Source organism: Neoarius graeffei, chromosome 20 (genome assembly GCF_027579695.1).
Source record: "Neoarius graeffei isolate fNeoGra1 chromosome 20, fNeoGra1.pri, whole genome shotgun sequence".
Classification (NCBI taxonomy): Eukaryota; Metazoa; Chordata; class Actinopteri; order Siluriformes; family Ariidae; genus Neoarius; species Neoarius graeffei.
In genome coordinates this window covers 24,137,177-24,157,502 of record NC_083588.1, presented here as the reverse complement: position 1 = coordinate 24,157,502, position 20,326 = coordinate 24,137,177, and the positions used below count along the sequence as shown (strand labels likewise).

The following is a 20,326-nucleotide window of genomic DNA, read 5'->3' as shown; positions in this document are numbered from 1 at the left end:
CACAAGGGGGTCACACCAGATACTGAAAGCAAAGGTTCACATACTTTTGCCACTCACAGATATGTAATACTGGACCACTTTCCTCAATAAATAAATGACCAAGTATAATATTTTTGTCTCATTTGTTTAACTGGGTTCTCTTTATCTACTTTTAGGACTTGTGTGAAAATCTGATGATGTTTTAGGTCATATTTATGCAGAAATACTGAAAATTCTAAAGGGTTCACAAACTTTCAAGCACCACTGTATGTGACAGATTTGACCACCAGGGTTAAATGAATAGATAAACAAATAAATGTGTTTCAGGCTTTTAATGCATATTGTTTGTTTCGTCGTCTGTGTGTGTGTGTGTGTGTGTGTGTGTGTGTGTGTGTGTGTGTGTGTACTTCACAGTTCCTCCCTTTGACACACACACACACACACATACACACACAGTAATGCTGTTGCTCTCAAGCTGCTTGCGGCTGGGATCCAGTTCCACAGTTCCAGACAACAAGCCACAACATCTTAACAATGAGCAACCACATTAAACTACTGTCTCACACAACATACACACACTTCTATCTTTGTGAGGACATGCATTGACATAATGCATTCCCTAGCCCCTTAACCTAACCTAAACCCCTAACCTAACCTGAACCCTAAAACTAAGTCCTAACCCTCAAACAGCCGTGTGAAGAAGTGAGGACCAGCCAAAATGTCTTCACTTCCCACAAATGTTTTTACTCTGTTGGTAAAAAAATGTGTTCCAGTCCACAATATGTAGCAAGTACAAGTACACACACACACACACACACACACACACACACACACACACACACTTTGGTTTTTATCTTTGTGAGATATTTGCATTGAATTGTGTGTTTCTCTTGCTAAACAATGTTTAGCATATCCCTGCCACTTGACCTTCTGAAAAGGTTCTTGAATGCTCAAATGTCATAAAGACACAAAAATGTGGAGGTGAAGCTATTTGGAAAGTCACCGAAACCAAGCCACCTGGACGTGCCACCCAACTCAACAGAGATTAAAAACAGTGTTGACTCTGTTAAGAAAATGAGACGATATCTGGTTTAGTGATACTCAATAAGTCACATACTTTAGCATAAATACGCAGGTGATTCTAGGAAATTGTGCGTGCTGATTTGGTTGAGAGATTCGGACTATTTCTCGATAATCACCTCAAGCGACTCAGCAAAATGGTGGCCAATTGCTTCGTCACCGTAAGTGAGGAAAAATTACAAATTATGAAAGAAAATGCTGTTCCTAAAGGCACTAAGGATGCTATGAAGTTTGGTCTAAAACTATTCAAAGGTAAGGTGGAATTGCGATTTATTTTATCGATTTCAAAACAAAGTATTTCATGTGACTGTGTAGATAAGTAACAAGCCTGTGCACATATTACATTTGCATGCCACTTGTGAATTTTGAAATAAATGATTTTTTAAAATAACCACCTGTATATTTATACTAAAATGATTATCTGCCTCAGGCTCAGTGAATATCAGTGAATAATTGTTAATTAACAACCTACACATGTATGACAATTAATGGAAAACCAGTGTCTCGGAGTGACAGTATGGATATGGCTGAGGACGGGTTAGAATGTTAGTTTTCTGCCTGTTGCTCATGTGTACTTTCTATGTACAGTGTTGGCTAATGCCATAAAAGAGAGCAGGCAGCCACTGGGTGAATACAAATGTTATTAAAATGTTATTAAAGATAGAAATTTATGTTTACACTTCAGCGCACATTCACATAGAACTGCTGTCATTATCCAGTGTTTCTGGAGTCACTAGATAAAAAAAAAAAAGTTGTGACAAAAGCTATGTCTCTGCCCACTTTTTAGCTTATCGACTGACATCTTGAGAAAATCATTTTGGAGATGAAGGCTTGTGCTTTGAGACATTATTGTCCTTGACATATGTGACTTTACTGATTTAAAAGTATTCTTTCTTGGTAGAGACTTCACATTAATAACAGGTCGTAAGTCATGGACAAAAACAAATGTTAAAAATCATGGTGGAACTAACAGGAGTGGAGTGAAAATCCATGGGGGCACCCATTGGCTGAAGGTTAGAGAAGCAGCCTTGGGCCCAAAGGGTCGCTGTTTCAATTCCTGGGACATGCAAGAAAAATGTGAGGGGAGTTGAGTGAATGAACAGCACTTTCTCCTCCCTCTGTATCATGGCTGAAGTGCCCTTGAGTAAGGCACCTAATCCCCAACTGCATCTTGGGTGCTGTAGCGTAGCTGCCCACTGCTCTGGGTATGTATGTGTGTGCATGTTCATTGCTCACTTGTGTGTGCATGCATGTGTTCACTACTCCAGATGGGTTAAATGCAGAGGAGGAATTTTGCTGTTCTTGAGTACATGCGAGAAATAAAGGCTTCTTCTTCTCAAAATCAGAATTGAGCAATGGCCAAAATTTATGAAATTGTTCCCATAAAATGCAAAATAATCTGGATCAATGGCCTCAGCCATTGGACACTTTGTCCAATGCCATTTCATCCAAAGCCTTTTTCATACACACTATCAATTATTTTATATGTGCGACAAGCTCGAGATATAAACAAACCATAATTCATTTAAGGGAGTGCATTAAGCAGGTTTACAACTGCGTCTCCCTGTAATAAATGGAAATAAAGAACTGCTCTCTGACTACATCTATTGTTAAAAGTACTATACAAAAAAAATAAAAAACAAAAACTGAAGTTTCAAATGTATCCATAATGACATCGTGGCATCAAAGAAGCACAGAACTGCATGTGGCTATAAGCTTACATACAACAGTTTATCATTTTATACATGCATGGGTCAAGCACTTAAATATGACTTTCATGACTCACTTGTAAGCAGCAAAATGAAACTCCTAAATTTACTTGTAACCGAAACTCTCAGCATTTTATTTATGTGTTTTCATCTCGATTCCTGAGCTATCCATTTTCCGCTCTCAACTAACATGAACGCTTTCACAAAATGTTACTAAATAACACAAAAAACATTCTTTAGCATTTGGTATCCTCGCGAACAGTATTATTTAAAATGAAAACTATAAGGTTTTATAAAATTATAATGTGGTGGACTTTGTGGATTCTTCAAAAGGGCATCTTGAAATGTAAAGAATAGCAGAGCATTTGAAGAAATGAAGACAACCAGAACCCTAAGGGCTGTAAGTGATTATGAAGCCATGGGTGATGGTGGGAAAAGAGCAAATAGAAACCATAGAAAAGTGGATAAAAACAGCCTCAGAGTCAAGCTTCGTAAAGGTCACTACCCAGGCAGCCTCGACACTTACAAATAAGTAGAGTCTAATTTTCCACTTGCTTCTGCAGCAAAATAGTGAAGAGTCATCAGACACAGAGCTGCAGGAGCGCTCATTGAAGACAAAATAAGAGGTTCAGAATCAGTTCAACAGTGTAGAGAGCAGAAGGACTTTAATTCACAATCGCAATTAAACGACAATTTGATTGTGTATCAAACAGTGTGTGACATGGCTCAAAAGTGGCTATATTGAAGCATTAGGGCATGAAGGGTTTTAAATACTGCCCCCTATTGGTGTGTGAGCTGACAGAGAGAGAGAGAGAGATTCTGTTGGGGGGTTGTTAGCAGGGGGCAGATGGTGGTGGTGAGAATCCAGTAATATAAACTATACGTGTGTATATATAGTACCAATCAAAAGTTTGGACACATTCTTCGGTTTGTCTGTATTTTGACTATTTTCTACACTGAAGACATCAAAACTATGAAATAACATCTGGGATATATGTGGAATTATGTCGTAAACAAAATAAAATATACAGTAAAATAAAATAAAAATAAATATTTGACACCTGTAGTAATCCATATTATGTTAAGAGTCACTCAACTAAGCAAAAAGAAAGAACAATCCATCATTAAGATATGAAGTGTCTTTTAATTAATAAAAATAAAGGAAAACCATTGAATTTACACACACACACACACACACACACACACACACACACACACACACACACACATCAGTTATTCCACGAAATCAAGTCATACATGAACTGATATCTGACGAGGCGCGTAGCACTGAGTTGGCTATAAGCCATGTACGACGAGATTGAGTGGAATAACTGCTTTATTCTATCAACATTCACTGGATTTTGAGACACACAGCATTTTTATTTTTATTTTTTGCAAATTCGATAAATAAAAACTTTATACAAAACGTCTGACAAAATCATTTCCACTTAGAATGTAAACAAACCGGTAAAATGACTGTCAATTTGTGAAAAATGCCATCATAATAATTCTTGAAAAATAAAAAAGATACATTCTTATGGTACCATCAAATACTTTCATTCCATATTTTGTTGCTTTTTTGTGTATTTTTTGGGGTTTTCTTCTTCTTTATAGTCTAGGACCTGGCTTAGACATGTATGCACGTAATTTAGGAGAGGATAACTCAACTGTTATAGGCCAATTTGACCCAAGAAATAACTTGGGATGTGTGCCAAAATCGCTATTCGGAGTGAACAGCCTGAAAATTATTAATCCAAGATGGCCACCAGTATTACGGTATTATTATTGTGTTACTCTTCATGTTCCTGACCCTGGTTTATGTGACACATAAACAGTAATGTGATGTTAAAATATGATGTTAAAAGTTGTATTGTTGGCTGTTAAACATTTAGGCTCTCAAGATATTGCTGCCTACTAAAGTAATAAGTTTTGTTTTGTATTTTTCACTTTAAGGTAACATTCCATTTATCATAATAGTATGATTGAAAATACAATTTATTTATATTAATCAAATGCTTGCTTTCTTATACTCTCCTAAATTATATGCATAGGTCTTCCAATTCCATGATTTCATGTTTGAGGTACACTGTAAAAAAAAAAAAGTGACCATCTCAACTTAAATTTTCTAGGCAACATGATGCAAGAGAATTTTGTGTTGAGATGGTCAACACCAAAAGGTAAGTTGGCTGAACTCAAATTTAAACTCAGAAATCCTTGTTAGGTCAACAGCAATTGAGACAGGTTGAGTAAACTAGAATTTTCTAGGCAACATGATGCAAGAGAATTTTGAGTTGAGATGGTCAACAACAAATAGTACGTTGGTTGAACTCAAATTTCAACTCAGAAATCCTTGTTGACTTAAGAAGGATTTTCGTGTTTAAATTTGAGTTCAGCCAACTTACCTTTTGTTGTTGACCATCTCAATACAAAATTCTCTTGCATCATGTTGCCTAGAAAATTTAAGTTGAGATGGTGACTTTTTTTTTTTACAGTGCACATAGACACAGACAACCATTCACACCTACGGTCAACTTAGAGTCACCAGTTAACCTAACCTGCATGTCTTTGGACTGTGGGGGAAACCGGAGCACCTGGAGGAAACCCACACGGACACGGGGAGAACATGCAAACTCCGCACAGAAAGGCCCTCGCCGTCCACGGGGCTCGAACCCAGACCTTCTTGCTGTGAGGCGACAGCACTAACCACTACACCACCGTGCCGCCTCGGGTAATCATATTATTATTATTATTATTATTATTATTATTATCTGTCTAGTTCAACCAGATTATATGTACACAATATGACCAAAAGTATGTGGACACCTGACCATCACAGCCATATGTGGTTCTTCTCCAAACTGTTGCCACAAAGTGTTAAGCTCACAACTGTTGACCATCTTTGTATGTTGTCCCTGCTAAAAATATTCTATAGAATTCCTATAGAACAAGTTCTAAAGGAATCCTATAGAAAACTTAATGGAAATCCTGTAGAACTTTAGTACCCAAGGCCTATTGGAAAAAAAAGTTCTACACTGTAAAAAAAAAAGTGACCATCTCAACTTAAATTTTCTAGGCAACATGATGCAAGAGAATTTTGTGTTGAGATGGTCAACAACAAAAGGTAAGTTGGTTGAACTCAAATTTAAACACGAAAATCCTTCTTAAGTCAACAAGGATTTCTGAGTTGAAATTTGAGTTCAACCAACGTACTATTTGTTGTTGACCATCTCAACTCAAAATTCTCTTGCATCATGTTGCCTAGAAAATTCTAGTTTACTCAACCTGTCTCAATTGCTGTTGACCTAACAAGGATTTCTGAGTTTAAATTTGAGTTCAGCCAACTTACCTTTTGGTGTTGACCATCTCAACACAAAATTCTCTTGCATCATGTTGCCTAGAAAATTTAAGTTGAGATGGTCACTTTTTTTTTTACAGTGATATGCGTCATTGGTTCTACCAACAAGGATACCAACATGCAGCGTTGCAACAGGTTGCAGCTAGTTCTATCAACAAGGATATCTTTGATATTTGGATGTTAAAATTCTTGATAGCTCAACATGATATCACAATGAGAGAAAGTGTATTAGGCCGACCTGGTTTAGTTGGTTGTAAGTGAAAATTACATTTCTGAGTCAAATGATATGTAAAATCTATGTTCAATCAATACCCGCCCGTAAAATTTTTTACAGTGTAGAGTTATTCTGTTTTTCCTCATGTTTTCTGTGAAACTGCAATTTTGGCCAATTTTTGGTGTTTTTTACCTTGCCCTTGACCATACCTTGTTCCCTTTTCCTTCAATCATGAAAATGATGGCACTAATGGATTCCCCATACCCAAAAACCCATAAAATGAGCTATTGCACATACTTCTGTAGTGAGTGGTTCAAAAACTGATATTTTCAATTTGGCTACTGGTAGAGTTTGACTTAAGTAGAGTTTGGAAATCTAGTGTCTCCCGTGAGCTTAAGATCAGGCTTTTTGCGGCAACTGTGGAGTCCGTGCTACTTTATGGGTGTGAGTGCTGGTCATTAACATCGACCCTTGATGGTGCCTATACTCGGATGCTCCGTACAGCCCTTGACATCAGTTGGCAGAGCTTCGTGCCAAACAAGGAACTTTATGGTACTTTACCAGAAATCTCGGACAAAGTGGCCTGGCGGAGACTTGGACTCGCTGGCCATTGCTTTAGGCATAAAGATCTGCCCGCGGAGGAGCTTCTGCTTTGGGAACCCCTCCATGGCCACAGAAATCGGGGATGCCCTCCTACAACCCTCACTGACACCCTCAGGAGGGGCGTCAACGCATCATCCACTGCTGAGCTAGCAGAATGCATGGCCAACCGGGAAGACTGGTCATCCAGGCGTGAAACTTGGCTGAGGCCGCCACAGTAGTACTGGTAGCCATCTTGGATTGGTAATTTTCAGCCTGTTTACCCTGGATAGTGATTTTGGCACACATCCTAAGTTATCCCTTGGATTCAAATTAACTAAATTAGGATAATTTAGTTATCTGTTAGGGTTTTGCTGGGATTCGAACCTGGTTCGTTGGTGTGATGATCCAGCAAACCCCCACTAGGCCACCAGGGGAATGACTCAAATGCAGAGGCGTGAGGCGGAAGTAGAAAAAGTAACAAAAGGTTTATTTATACTATGTACACTATATACAATCCAGGGCAAAACAAAAAAACAAAACAAAAAGAGTATAATTCAAAAAGAAAAAGGCAAAAATGCAAAAGCTCAGAAGATCCACAAAACACAGTACAAAGGAAACTGGAGATAAACATAACAGCACAAAGACTCCGTGACAAGAGGACTGAACTCAGGGGGTATAAATACACAAACTAATTAAGGACACAGGTGAAGATAATTAGGACTAACAGGCAATTAACAAAAAAAACACAAAACACAGGAACAGTGGCGGCCTCTAGAGGCCAAAATAAATATGACACGAAAAGGAAATAACAGCGGCCTCTAGAGGCCAAAACAGTCCAAGTCCTAACAGGACCCCCCCCTCTAGGAGCGTCTCCTGACGTTCCCAGGGCGATCCGGATGGGCCGAATGGAAGTCCCGACACAGTTCTTTATCCAGGACATCCCGAGCAGGAACCCAGCAGCGCTCCTCAGGACCATAGCCCTCCCAGTCCACCAGATATTGCAAGCCGCCGCGGACCCGGCGGGAGTCAAGCAGGCGATGCACAGTGAACACAGTCTGCCCCTGGAAGATGCGGGGGGGTGGGGGGTTCCTAAGGGCAGGGGCATACGTAGACGTCAGTACAGGCCGCAACAGGGAAACATGGAAAGTGGGGTTGATCCTCAGAGTCCGGGGCAACTGGAGCCGGTAGGAGACAGGGTTCACCCTGCGCACCACCTTGAAGGGGCCAATGTAGCGAGGAGCAAGCTTGCGGTTCTCCACCCGCAGCGGAAGGTCCTTAGTGGACAGCCAAACCCGCTGCCCAGGGCGGAAAGTGTGTGCAGGTCTTCTATGGCGGTTGGCCTGAGTCTGGTTGGTTCTGGAGGTCTGTATGAGGGTCCTCCTGACCTTGCTCCAGGTCTTGCGACACCGTCTCACATATTGGTTGACCGAGGGCACCCCCGCGTCCTCCTCCTGGTCCGGGAACAGAGGTGGCTGGAACCCGAATTGGCACTGGAATGGCGACAGCTTGGTGGCCGATGACTGCAGGGTGTTGTGGGCGTACTCTGCCCATGGCAGCCAGGTGCTCCACGATGTCGGGTTATCCATAGCCAGGCCTCGCAGGGTGGTTTCCAGGTCCTGGTTGAGCCTCTCCGTCTGACCATTGGACTGTGGGTGAAACCCAGAGGAGAGGCTGGCAGTGGCTCCGATGACCTTGCAGAACCCGTGCCACACTCGGGAGGAGAACTGGGGCCCTCGGTCTGAGACGATGTCCTGTGGAAGACCAAAGACTCGGAAGACATGATTAAATATAAGTTTCGCTGTTTCAAGAGCAGAGGGGAGTTTGCACAGAGGTATGAAGCGGCAGGCCTTGGAGAATCTGTCAACAATGACCAAAATGACCATGTTACCTTGTGACTCAGGGAGACCCGTGATGAAGTCGACTGCCACGTGGGACCAGGGACGCCAGGGAATGGTCAGAGGATGCAGGAGACCCTGGGGACGCTGACGTGGGTTCTTGGTTCTGGTGCAAACCTCACAGGACAGGACAAATGACCTTACTTCCTGCTCCATGTTAGGCCACCAGAAGCGTCTTTTCAGGAAGTCCAGGGTCCTCCGAGCTCCCGGGTGGGCGGTGAGAGGGGAAGAGTGACCCCACTGGAGAACCTTGGCCCGGGCTTGATGTGGGACGTACAAGAGGCCAGGTGGCCCCGTCCCAGGACCGGGGTCCTGGCGTTGGGCTCGTCGGACAGCCTCCTCAATACCCCAGCGGACAGGGGCCACAATCCGGGACACAGGGATAATAGGCCCGACTTCATTCTCCCTGTTAGTGGCAGAGAACAGCCTGGACAGTGCGTCAGGTTTGGTGTTCTTGGAGCCGGGGCGGTACGAGAGGGTGAAGTCAAACCGACTGAAAAACAGGGCCCACCTAGCCTGTCGAGGGTTAAGTCTCTTGGCTTGCTGGAGGTACTCCAGGTTCTTGTGGTCAGTCCAAACCAGGAATGGATGTTGCGCTCCCTCCAGCCAGTGCCTCCACTCCTCAAGGGCCAGTTGGACCGCTAGCAGTTCTCGATCCCCCACATCGTACCGGGACTCCGCAGGACTCAGGCGGTGGGAGAAGTAAGCGCAGGGGTGCAGCTTTCCTTCCGAACGTTGAGAGAGTACCGCGCCGACACCACTGTCCGAGGCGTCCACCTCCACGATGAATGGTTGGGAGGTGTCCGGGAGGACCAGAATGGGTGCCGTGCAGAAGCGGGCCTTGAGGTCTTTGAACGCCTTTTCTGCCTGAGGAGACCAGCCATAAGATCCACCTGTCCCTTTGGTGAGGTCTGACATGGGTGCTGCCACAGAACTGAAGTTCCTGATGAACTTGCGGTAGAAGTTAGCGAATCCTAAGAACCGCTGAACCTCCTTAACGGACTTGGGAGTAGGCCAGTCCCAGACGGCCAGGGTCTTGGCAGGGTCCATTTGGAGTTGGCCTGTCCGTACAATAAATCCCAGAAAGGAGACCTTGGGAACATGAAATTCGCATTTCTGGGCCTTGGCAAACAGATTGTTCTGTAGCAGCCTCTGGAGAACCTGGCGGACATGGTGGTGGTGCTCCTGCACGGTCTTGGAAAAGATAAGGATGTCATCGAGGTAGACAAAGACGTACAGGTTAATCATGTCCCTTAAGACGTCGTTGATTAGGGCCTGAAAAACAGCTGGTGCGTTGGTGAGTCCGAAGGGCATCACCTGGTATTCGTAGTGCCCAGACGGGGTGTTAAAGGCAGTCTTCCACTCGTCTCCCTGTCGGATACGGATGAGGTGGTATGCGTTCCGTAGGTCCAACTTGGTGAAGATGGTGGCGCCTTGGAGCAGGTCGAAAGCAGTGGACATCAGCGGAAGGGGATATCGGTTGCATACAGTGATCTTGTTCAGGCCCCTGTAGTCAATACATGGTCGAAGCCCCCCATCCTTCTTGCCGACAAAGAAGAAGCCGGCACCAGCAGGTGAGGTGGAGGGTCGAATGAACCCAGAGACCAGGGCGTCTTTGAGGTATTCCTCCATAGCCTTGCGTTCTGGCTGAGAGAGGGAAAACAGTCTGCCACGAGGAGGGGTAGTCCCAGGGAGCAAGTCGATGGCACAGTCGTAGGCCCGGTGCGGAGGAAGAACGGCGGCCCTGCTCTTGCTGAATACCTCCTTGAGATCCCAGTACTCTGTGGGAACTTGAGATAACTCGGTGAGATCAGGGGGCTCGGCAGGAGACACAGGAGAGCTAGAGAGCAGACAAGAGGCATGGCATGCAGGGCCCCATTCCACAACCTGGCTTGTTACCCAGTCTATGCGAGGGTTGTGGCGAGTAAGCCAAGGAAGGCCTAGAATAACTGGGAACTCAGGTGAAGGAATCAGGTGCAGGGATATTTCTTCCTTGTGACCTTGAGACTGGAGGAAGACTGGAGAAGTAACTTGGGTGACTCTTCCATCACCTAACGCTTGGCCATCGAGGGCAGACACAGACAGAGGGACTTCAAGAGGTGCAGTAGGTATATTGATGCTTTGGGCGAAGTGAATATCCATAAAGTTCCCAGCCGCCCCTGAGTCTATCAAAGCTTGACAAGAGTGGACAGACTCACCCCAGGAGATGGAGACCGGGATGTAGATTCCTTGGCCAGGGAGTCCGGGAGAGAGGGTAGGCCCCGTCACAACCCTCCCTCAGCTGGACGGGGCGGTCCTTTTCCCAAGAGTTCGGGACATGATGCTCGGAAGTGACCAGGCTTGCCACAGTAGATGCAGCACTTGTCCCTCCTTCTGCGCTCCCTCTCAGATGCGGAGAGGCGAGTACGACCCACTTGCATGGGTTCTGGACAGTCACTGAAGGAGGTAGACGGTCTCCAGGTAGAGGTAGGGAGGCTGGGGGGGCTCAAGGCTTGGTGGCGTTCTCTCATCCTGTTGTCCAGACGAATAGCATGTGAGATGAGGGTTTCGAGGTCACTTGGGCATCCAATAGAGGCCAGACCGTCCTTGATGGGGTCAGACAGACCATGGTGGAAGGCTGACACCAGGGCAGTCTCGTTCCATCCACTTACTGCTGCGAGCGTTCGGAACGAGATGGCGTAATCTGCGACGCTTCCTCCTTGCCGGATGGACATGAGCTTTCGGGCTGCGTCGGTACTGATGTCTGCCTGATCAAAGACCCGAAGCATCTCTTCAGAAAACAGCTGGAAATCAAAGCACTCAGGTCCCTGTCTTTGCCAGATAGCAGTAGCCCAGGCTCGCGCCTTACCAGCTAATAAGGTGATCACAAAGGCAATCTTGCGGCGATCCGTCGTGTAGGTGGTAGGCTGAAGCTCAAAGGTAAGTTGACACTGGGTAAGGAACTCTCGGCACTCACTGTGCTTGCCGTCATACCTCTGTGGTGCAGGAAGGCTGGGTTCGCGAGGTGAAGAAGGCAGCATGGCAGGAGGCACTGGAGCAGGAGTGGGAGCTGGATCAGGAGCAGGAACTGGAGCAGGAGCAGGAGATGCAGGCAGAGATGTCAGCTGTGCCAGGGTTTTCCCAATTTGCTGAAGCAGTTCCTCGTGGCGAGCAAGGGCCTCACGTTGGCTGGTGAGCGTACGTCCATGAGCGTCCATGGTCGCTCCAAAGCGTGTCAAAGCTGCCATAATTCCCTGAAGGTTGGCCGGGTAGACAGTTGAAGCAGCCTCTGCTGAGTCGGTCATGACGGAGTCTTTCTGTTAGGGTTTTGCTGGGATTCGAACCTGGTTCGTTGGTGTGATGATCCAGCAAACCCCCACTAGGCCACCAGGGGAATGACTCAAATGCAGAGGCGTGAGGCGGAAGTAGAAAAAGTAACAAAAGGTTTATTTATACTATGTACACTATATACAATCCAGGGCAAAACAAAAAAACAAAACAAAAACAAAGAGTATAATTCAAAAAGAAAAAGGCAAAAATGCAAAAGCTCAGAAGATCCACAAAACACAGTACAAAGGAAACTGGAGATAAACATAACAGCACAAAGACTCCGTGACAAGAGGACTGAACTCAGGGGGTATAAATACACAAACTAATTAAGGACACAGGTGAAGATAATTAGGACTAACAGGCAATTAACAAAAAAAACACAAAACACAGGAACAGTGGCGGCCTCTAGAGGCCAAAATAAATATGACACGAAAAGGAAATAACAGCGGCCTCTAGAGGCCAAAACAGTCCAAGTCCTAACAGTTATCCTCTCCTAAATTATGTGCATACGTACGTATCTAACCCCGGTCCTCTACTATTAGAGTTTTCTGGTGGTTGGCAAACCAGCTTAAAGATGCATTACTGCCATGGACTGGGCTGGGGTGGGGAACAGGAGATATTGGGGGGGGGGATATATTCTTTTAGCTATTTCTGTTTGTTTTAAATACTTGATTTTTAAATACAATTTTTGGGGTTTTGTTTTCAAGTAGAGTATTTTCTTTTCCGTCCTTGGTTGGTTCAGCAACACGTACCGCCAATTTCTTTTTCTCTACTCACGGTACCGTATATGAGCTAATATCCTTATAGTAGTGTAGCCAACCAGAAAAAAAAAATTATATATATATATATATATATATATATATATATATATATATATATATATATATATATTCTGCCAAGACAATCATATGGCATGTGTGATGTCATGTGATGAGACATGCAGTGTGATAAGTCAGAGGTGTAGATGTTGCATGTCTCTGTCACTCTGTGTATCTCTGGGTTTATTAACAGCTACTTCATATCTGTCACACTGCTCTAAGTGTAGAAAATCCAGCCATTACCCACCAGTCACAAGGGCAGATGTAAACTCCATCATCATCATCATCATCAAATTCTATAAATCCTAACTCACTACATCGGAGTGAGTGTGAGTGAGCATTATTGTGCATGTTTCAGTGTTAGCATCTGTGCCAGGCACATGGTTTTTACAAAGGCAGTCTCTAAGAGCAGCCTGACTTGGCTCTATAGAGAGTTGTCAGCCTATGTGCATGAAATATAATGAATTTCTACTTCAGTACTAAAACAGGCGTTTGATGAGGCATTTTATTTCGTCTTTTCGGTCAGAAATCACTTCATATTGGAAAGAAAGAGAGTGTTACAGTTCGTCTCCTCTTGGCAACATTGGGTCTAAATTCCACTGTGCTTTTTTTTATTTTTATTTTTTACAGGGCTCTAATGATTATGCAGGACAGTGTGTTGATGCTATGCTAAGCAGAGCTATTACACTCGCTACTTTACCCAGCAGACAGTGGTATATAAGACCCGCTAACCCCTCCAAAACACACTTGTACACACAGGCTGGTCTGATACAAGGGAATATGGAATTATTTTCCCCCCACAAAACTTATGCAGAACAAATAACTCAGTGCGTAGATCTGTATTCTTTTGTCATGCATATGTAAAGTAGCTTGATGGCAGGGCTAAGTCAATGTTTTAATTCCAAGGTATTAAGCATATACACATGTATACATGCACAGAAAAGCATATGCTAAGAAAAGTGTATAAATCAGAAAAAGCATATAAATCAGAAAAAAACCCCATATAATCTGAAAAAAGCATATAATCAGAAAAGCATATGCTCCTCTGTTCTGTGCCAGGGGGTGCATGTCAGTTGCTGTACTTTCCCAAACGGCCTGTCACTTATCTCCCCCACGTCTGTGGTGTAGAATCCCTTACCTACAATTCAAAACGTCTTTAACACAAGTGAAACAAAAATGTTTATGCAGTTAGAAACCGTCAGCATAACATTGTGTGTTCATGTACTCCTCAGACAGGTCAGACACATGAGAGGGGTGAGACAGAGCCATGGGTAGAGAAACAGGAAACAAAAAAAGAAGAATTGAGAGACTGTGACAGAGTGAGAGAGAAAAAAGAGACACGCTGGAATGGGAAATATGGAAAAAGAGGGACAAAGGGGAAAAGGGTAAGACAGAGAAGATGGTGAATGAGAGATGTAAGGTGCAAGCACCTTATGATGACATTCAAAAAGAGGATTTATTTTCTGTGAAATCAGTACAGTTCAGCTCCTGCAAGGAGTATGGTGCTGTGCCTGGGTCACACTTAACATGCATGAATTTATGACTCTATTCCTGCTGTAATATATTACAGATGTGTGTGTGTGTGTGTGTGTGTGTGTGTGTGTGTGTGTGTGTGTGTGTGTGTGTGTGTGTGATCAGCATCAATCCAGCTGTTGACATGTTTTCATATCCCAAACAGAAATGTCCAATTATGTATAACCCATTAAAAAACATATCAAGAACAATCATCACATGTAGAGAATACTCATATTCTGAAGAGCACATACGCCACAGTTACATGTTTAGTAAATATTTTTTCAAATGCAAAATCAGCAGAAGTTTCTGCAGTCTACAAATATAACACTCAGTGGCCACTTTAATAGGAACTTGTTCTTGATTCTAAGATTCCTGTTCTTGGCTGCAGGAGTGGAACCCAATGTGGTCTTCTGCTGTTGCATGCTAAGATGCTTTTCTGCTCACCACGGTTGTAAAAAGTGATTATATGAGTTACTATGTCCTTCCTGGCAGCTTTTGAATCAATCTGGCCATTTTCCTCTGAACTCTCTTATCAACAAGGTGTTTGTTTCCACCCACAGAACAGTCGCTCACTCAATGTTTTTTTTTTGTTTTTCACACCATTCTGTGTAAATTCTACAGACTGTTGTGTGTGAAAACCTCAGGAGATCAGCAGTTTCTGAAATACTCAAACCAGTCCATCTGGCACCAACACCCATATCAAAGTGAAAGTCACAGAGATCCCAATTTTCCCCATTCTGATGTTTGAAATGAACATTAACTGAAGCTCTTGATTTGTATCTGTATGATTTTATGCATTGTGCTGGTGTCAAGGGATTGGCTTATTAGATAACTGCATAAAACAGTAGGTGTACGGGTATACCTAATAAAGTGGCTGGTGAGTGTAATTAAATCTGGCAGGAGGATACTGAAACAATATGGAGTATCTCATTGATCAGATTTAAGAGACTATATTTTTTATATTATACAATTCACATAAACATATTAAGCTTCTGAAAACGTATTCGTAACTCAGTTTAAACAAGTTTCTAATTCCTAGATTGAATTAGGTAGAATAAGTGTGATCAATTCATGTAGTAGAGTAAACCAGTTACATTATAAAATCTTGCAAGGATGTTAACAGGAACTACAGCTATAGCATTAAATGAAATTGAACACACCTCCTGGTGACGTATGACACAAATATCACCAAAACAAAACGTGCGAGAATATATTATTGCATTGGAGCTCAAAAGTAGCAGTGTGTGTCACGCTGTGGAGTCACACAACATGCCTGTCACTGATTGGCTGCGTGAACCTACAGCACTGGAATCGTTTCAGTTCGCCCACAGCCTCACTTCATATCATTCTGTGTATGTTTTTATTTTGTACAATCGCTAGTACAAATAATCCTCTTTAAAATGTTTGTTAACTGCAGATACGATGATGCAGATTCCCGAAACATGAAATTTTATATTGATTTTTCTTTCACCTTTGAAAGACAGTGGACTTAGCCCTGCTAGTCCACTGATATGAGCTTATAATAATAATAATAATAATAATAATAATAATATCCATCCATTATCTGTTGCTGCTTATCCTCTTCATCAGGGTCACGGGCAAGCTGGAGCCTATCCCAGCTGACTATGGGCGAGAGGCGGGGTACACCCTGGACAAGTCGCCAGGTTATCGCAGGGCTGACACAGAGACAAACAACCATTCACACTCACATTCACACCTACGGTCAATTTAGGGCCACCAATTAGCCTAACCTGCATGTCTTTGGACTGTGGGGGAAACTGGAGCACCTGTAGGAAACCCACGCTGACACAGGGAGAACATGCAAACTCCACACAGGAAGGCCCTCGCCGGCCGCTGGGCTCGAACCCAGGACCTTCTTGCTGTGAGGTGACAGTGCTAACCACTACACCACCGTGCTGCCCACATAATAATAATAATAATAATAATAATAATAGGGCGGCACGGTGGTGTAGTGGTTAGCACTGTCGCCTCACAGCAAGAAGGTTCTGGGTTCGAGCCCCGTGGCCGGCGAGGGCCTTTCTGTTGGAGTTTGCATGTTCTCCCCGTGTCCGCGTGGGTTTCCTCCGGGTGCTCCGGTTTCCCCCACAGTCCAAAGACATGCAGGTTAGGTTAACTGGTGGCCCTAAATTGACCGTAGGTGTGAATGTGAATGGTTGTCTGTGTCTATGTGTCAGCCCTGTGATGACTTGGCGACTTGTCCAGGGTGTACCCCGCCTTCGCCCGTAGTCATCTGGGATAGGCTCCAGCTTGCCTGTGACCGGACCCGGTGCCATGGGGGGGCGAAAGGGGGCATCGCCCCCTCGTGGCTACAGCCCCGCCCCCTCAACGGAGACTCAGATCACTTAATTGTTTTCTTATGAAAATATAATGTATTATAGACGTATTAATAATTTGCATTTTCAAATGCGAAATATTAAGTGGTTGCGCATTGCACAAAAATACATTTCACATAAATCACTACTAAAACTGGCACGGTAGAACAAATCTGATTGGTTGTTATGACACAAGTGCACTGTCTCTGCAATATCCTGTAATATGCAGTCAAGTTTACGGGAGTAGTCTTTCCCCCACCGAATTAAACGAATTCAATCACAATATTGTGAATCCATTTTCTTTCTTTGTAGGCTAAGTTTATCTCCGTTTATGTTGGTGTATGTGTTCATATATGGTCCGCTTTGTGCGCAAATAGCGTAAGAATATGTGTCGTTGACGTCACCCCCCATGCAGCGGGGGTGAAAATTCATCACTTCAGAGTGTTTTGTCCCCTACACGCCTAAACTGGGATAGCGGATTAAGTGGTTAGCGTTGACTCGGTGCGAGTCAGGAAGGCTATTACTGGTGCAGCCGCGGGGTCTGTTGATTTTTTTTAAATTATGATTTTGGCCGCCGAGCCAAGTACCTTAGACTTGCATTGACGTTTTGTTTTCATGCCGCGGAGCTATTTGTATGTATTTTAAATTTAAAGGACTTGCCTGTAGGTTTGTGTGTGTTGTTTTATGTTTGGCATCTTTCCGGTTGTAACGCGTGTCTGTGAGAAAATTGGAGGGGAGGGTTAACAGGTGGGCACGGGTGTTGATAAAGCGCAACTGCCCTGGTAATATGTCATGATTTTCCCGTACTAAAGCAACCTTCGGGGCCGTGGTTTTGTGGTTGGCGCAGTTAATTGTTTGAAACACGTTGTCAGACCGCCATCACTACTACACACTATATGAAAAATATTTGCCCCCTTGCGATTTCTAATTGCCCCCTTAGTAAACTGTTCCTGGCGCCGGGCCTGCTGTGACCCTGTAGAACAGGATAAAGCGGCTAGAGATAATGAGATGAGATTAGAGAGTATAAATGTGGGTGGGGCTTTAGGGGCCTCGATGGGCTTCTTTGCCTGGGGCTCCTGAGTGTCGAATAGCTACTGTGTGTGTGTGTCTCTTTGAAATGCATTCTTCGGTTTGGTTACGTAATAACGTAATCAACGTGGAGCGTAAAAAGCGTGGTGATTTGTTTTCAGAAGCTTCAGTGTGCGCGCTCACATACTTGCGGCTCTGCTAACCACGCCCACTCGTCACAACTGACCCCGCCCACTCGCCGGTAAACCTCTGTTTGCTGTAAGGGGGCTGAAGCGCGAGCCGTGCATTCGCTGCACGGACACGGACAGCTGCGCGCGCACGCGAAAGAGAGAGAGAGAGAGAGAGAGAGAGAAAGAAAGCGCGCGCACCGTCCCGGGTTGAAACGATAAAGCGTCAAGCTCACAGAAATTTGATTTGAGAGTGTCTAAAAGGATTTCCGTGCTGAAGAAGACACAGAATACTGCTTGGAAGACTTTGTTCAAGTTTAAAGCAAAACTACGTGACATTCACGCGCTCGGTGAGTCGACTCAGATTTGTTGAAGCAAGAAAAAAAAACTAATTAAGCTAAAAAGAAGAAAGGTATTTGCTCTTTTTCTCAAACTGACACTTGTGGTCTTGATGTTTTCCTTCTCATTATGCTCCATGTCAGAATAAACCGGGATTAAAAAAAAAAAGAGTGTTTGAAGTTGAGGATATTGTTTCCATATTAAAACATATCAAGAATAATAAACATGAAAATGTAGCTATCATTAAACTGATTAAAAAAACGCAAAGTCAAACTTTTTCCTTTGCTTCAGAGGTGTCCTGCCTCCTCAGAGACTTGTAGAGGAAGTGTTTAGTGCTCTCAGTGGGTCTCAGAGACTCTGTGGACTCCAGAGGAAGCAGAGAGAGAGAGAGAGAGAGAGAGAGAGAGTCCCAAAGTGTCCCAGAGAGAATCTGAGCACCACATCACAGTATATCACAGCACACAAGCTGCCTTTCAGGTTTCAGAGAAACACATCAACCCTCCACGGTACTGATTCTTATACCTGCCTATTCTACTTATATATCAGCATCGCACTGAGGTGAACAGGTACTATTCTGTTCCCAGTTAAGTTCAGCAAACAATCCAGTAGGGTGTTAGTCAGAAAAAGGGAGCATAATCTGTTCAAGAGGTTTACTTGAATTATTCCAACTCGTGTTTGCTCTGTTTATCAGAGCTGGATTTAATTCGTATCAAAATTTCCCTCTCTTTTATCTGGCTTCGAAACTAAACAAAGCTGCGCATGGTTATTTCTTTCTTTGGAGATAAGAACGGTCACATTGTGTTAAAGTTTTGTTAAACCAGATTTCATGTTGTTTGTTGGTGGACTTTTCTCAGACATAAACATACTAAAGGTGTATTTTCCTCATCACTGGGGTGGTATGAGCTTTTGTACTTGTAGTATCTTTAGACATTTAAAATAATTCAAGGTGGATCTTAGGGACCAGTGATGTACCTTGTAAAGCTTTGCTCTGAAAGCTAATTAAAAGTACACCACGTGCACCTTCCCAGGTAAAACATATGTACTAATAGTACAAAACTGTACTCTTGATGGTACAGTAACAGTGGGGGGGAAAAAAAAAGTTCGGTAACTTTAATTCTGATAACGCATGGCCTGTTGTTAAATTTTCCCATTTGAAAAGCAAGGTATTGCCAAGATTTGAGGTGCTATATTTAAGCAATTTCTATTCACGCGGGTGTTGCCGGACACATTTTGAAAACTACCGTATATCCCAGTTTAATTAGCTCTATTTAATATTTAGCAGTGTAACATGGACAAGAATATAAAAGTATAATAAAGACCAAAAAAAATACAGAAGGCATGACTTGTGTTCTGTCCTCAGATCACCTTCATACTGATTGACCTTTTCAAAGCAAACTGAATTCTTGTGCAGAAAGCTAGCTATTAAATGCATTCTCGGAGTGTATATGCAAAATCCTGAGATAATTAATCTAGAGCTGGTGCATGGCAATTGATGTTAAATGGAGAGTGAAATATACTTTCAGCTCTATAAACACCTGCCATGTCTATACAGTATGTTGACGTTTTGTGTCAGTGAATAGCACCTTAAGGTTGAAGAGAGATTGGAAGTCATTCAAAAATCAGGGACGGTTGTATTTACTTTGTGCCCATAAAAGACCCTTGGTTTGATGTAGACATACTAAGCAAATTAACTCCATGGATTAACCCAAAACCACTAATTATCAGTCTTCACTATGACCCTGGGCTTTGGTCAGCACCGTAGTCAGTCAGTCAGTCAAATGCACTCTGTTTAATATAAAAAAATAAAAATAAACCAACCTAAACTCTGCTGTTACTCGTTTACCTCCACTGAATAAACACCACACATAGACATGTAAAGCAACATTTAGCAGCACGGTTGCCAGATTTGTGAATACCAAACAACATTTTGTCAAACATAAAAAGGAGTCATGAAGAAAGTACAGAGTTATGTATGTGGCACGTGAAGCTTTAACTGCCAGGT

The 20,326-nt window shown here is 43.3% G+C and overlaps 2 protein-coding genes across 4 annotated transcripts in view; one reads left to right on the top strand and one right to left on the bottom strand.

Annotated features, from left to right (window-relative positions):
• Positions 1-20,326, bottom strand: part of coro7 (coronin 7) — a 359,304-nt gene that overhangs the window by 98,284 nt on the left and 240,694 nt on the right. The window lies entirely within an intron of this gene.
• Positions 18,110-20,326, top strand: part of vasnb (vasorin b) — a 32,299-nt gene continuing 30,082 nt past the window's right edge. The window contains exon 1 of one of the 2 annotated variants that reach the window (XM_060901415.1): positions 18,110-18,335. The gene's annotated coding sequence lies outside the window, so the exon portion shown is untranslated. Of the gene's footprint in view, positions 18,398-20,326 lie in introns of both variants that reach the window. The other variant, XM_060901416.1, reaches the window with a different exon arrangement.